The sequence below is a fragment of the Zingiber officinale genome, chromosome 10B (assembly GCF_018446385.1).
Source record: "Zingiber officinale cultivar Zhangliang chromosome 10B, Zo_v1.1, whole genome shotgun sequence".
Lineage (NCBI taxonomy): Eukaryota > Viridiplantae > Streptophyta > Magnoliopsida > Zingiberales > Zingiberaceae > Zingiber > Zingiber officinale.
Window position 1 is genome coordinate 87762040 of NC_056005.1, and position 2405 is coordinate 87764444.

General features: G+C 45.4%; 1 pseudogene; it reads right to left on the reverse strand.

Moving 5' to 3' along the window:
* Window positions 1-594: 594 nt before the first annotated feature.
* LOC122030688 lies at window positions 595-666 on the reverse strand (annotated as a pseudogene).
* Between the last annotated feature and the right edge of the window lie 1739 nt (window positions 667-2405).

The window sequence follows — 2405 nt, forward strand, 5'->3', positions numbered from 1 at the left end:
GTTTTTCGCATTCATTTCTTCTCTTTTGTTATTTTCTATTCCGCTATCATACTTCATATCTTATTATTGCATGCGTAGAGCTAAACTTCCAGGAAAACTACTACCCTTTGATCCAGAGATTGACAGGACTTTTCTGAGGAGAAGAAACCTACAAAAGGCATTCCAAGCAGCACAAGAATCCTCAGAAATGGCCGACAAACTGCTGAAAGATTATGTGGTACCGTATGCACGAGGGGTTCGGTCCAGCATCACCCGACTGCCCATTGAAGCTAACAACTTTGAAATCAAGCCCATAGTAATCCACATGGTCCAGCAAAATCAATTCGGAGGAGAACCACATGAGGACCCAAACCATCACCTAGAGCTGTTCTACGAGATCTGTGGCACTATGAAGGTGAATGGAGTTCCTCCAGAATAAGTCAAATTACTCCTCTTCGGGTTTTCTCTAAAGGACAGAGCCAAGCAGTGGCTGAACTCACTTCCAGCGAACAACATATCATCCTGGGAGCAGTGTGATCAGAAATTTCTGGATAAGTTCTATCCACCCAGCAAAATCGCTCACATGAGGAACCTGATTGCCAGCTTCAAACAGATAGACTCAAAATCATTATTTGAGGCTTGGGATAGATTCAAGAATATGCTAAGACAGTGCCCCCATCATGGCCTTGAAAAATGGTTGGTCTTGCACACCTTCTATAATGGGATAAATTATCACACAAAGGTATCTCTTGATTCTGCAGCAGGAGGAGCACTGATGAACAAAAGTCTCGATGAAGCCGAAGAGATCATAGAAAATGTGGCGCAGAACCACCATCAATGGGCATCTGAAAGATCTAGTGGCTCTTTTGTGGGGAATCCAATTAAAGAGTCAGGGAAATTTGACATAAATGCAGTTACACTGATGTCTGCAAAGTTGGATGCTCTGACAAAGAAATTTGAAGTCATGGGAAACAACACAACTAATGCAATAGCATGTGTTTGCGACATTTGTAGAGGTATGGATCACGCTCAAGACACTTGCCCCTTTGGGCCGATACATGCATAGATGAACCAACTTGAGCAGTGTGATGCAATAACCAGCTACAATCAGAGGCAAAATAATCCATACTCCCATACAAATAACCCTGGATGGAGGAATCACCCCAATTTCTCATACCAGACTAATCAGGATCAAGGACCAGCACATCAGAATTATCAGCCTGGGCAACAAAGCCACCAATCTGGGCAACAGACCTATCAACAACAGCAGCCTTCACAACTGTCCAGGATTGAGAAGATGCTTGAAGAAGCTCTCTCAGAGCAAAAGGAGATGAGGAGCGAGATCAAACAACTGACTCAGAGGCGGGAAAACTCTGAAAAACACCAGAAGATGCAAGACAGCCAGATAACTCAGATAGCTCAGTCTGCCTCAAGAGCACAGGATACATTCCCAGGAAAACCAGATTTAAATCTAGTGGAACATTGCAACCGCATTGAACTGAGGAGCGGACGTACTATGGGAGATCCCCAAGTCACTACTCAGAAGGAGCTTGACTCAGAGAAAGAGCCCTCTCTCCTGCTGCCAAATCAGACTTAAAATAGGGATGGAGAAGAGGCTACTAAAAAGGTTGAAGAAGCTCTTCAAGCTGCCCCACAGAGTTAGACGATCCCTTTTCCTCAGAAGCTTATAGCATCCCAGAAAGACGAAGAGTTCAACCAGTTCCTGAAGAAGATCAAAGAAATCTGCATAGAAGTACCACTGATTGATGCGCCGCACCAAATGCCGAAGTTCATAAAATTCTTAAAGGGAATTCTATCTAACAGGAGGCAAAAAGGCAACTTCAAGACTGTAGCACTAATAGAGAATTGCAGTGCCCTCCTTATGGCGAATTCTCCACCGAAGCTCCAGGATCCAGGAAGTTTCTCCATACCGTGTGATCCGGCAGTATAGAACTTGCTAGTTTGGCTAAGTCATCGGCTACCCGGTTCTCCGTTCGGGGAATCTTTTGAATAAGGACATCTCGAAAAGTAGCTTTGAGTTTTTCAAAGGCTTTGGCGTAGAGCTTAAGTCGGACGCTGTTGATTTCAAAGGTGCCAGAAAGTTGCTGAGCGTCCAACTGTGAATCCGAATAGAGTGTCACCCGACCGGCTCCTACATGCCGCGCTGCCTGCAATCCGGCTATGAGGGCCTCATACTCTGCTTCATTGTTGGTGGCTTTGTAGTCCAGCCGGACGGATAGGTGCATCTTTTCTTCTTGAAGTGAGAGCAGCAATATTCCAATCCCACTTCCGAGCCGAGTGGAAGACCCATCCACATATATTCTCCACAGAGCTTCCGGCTCTGGCCTTTGCACTTCGGTCACAAAATCAGCCAAGGATTGCGCTTTGATCGCCGAGCGGGGCTGGTATTGGATGTCAAATTCACT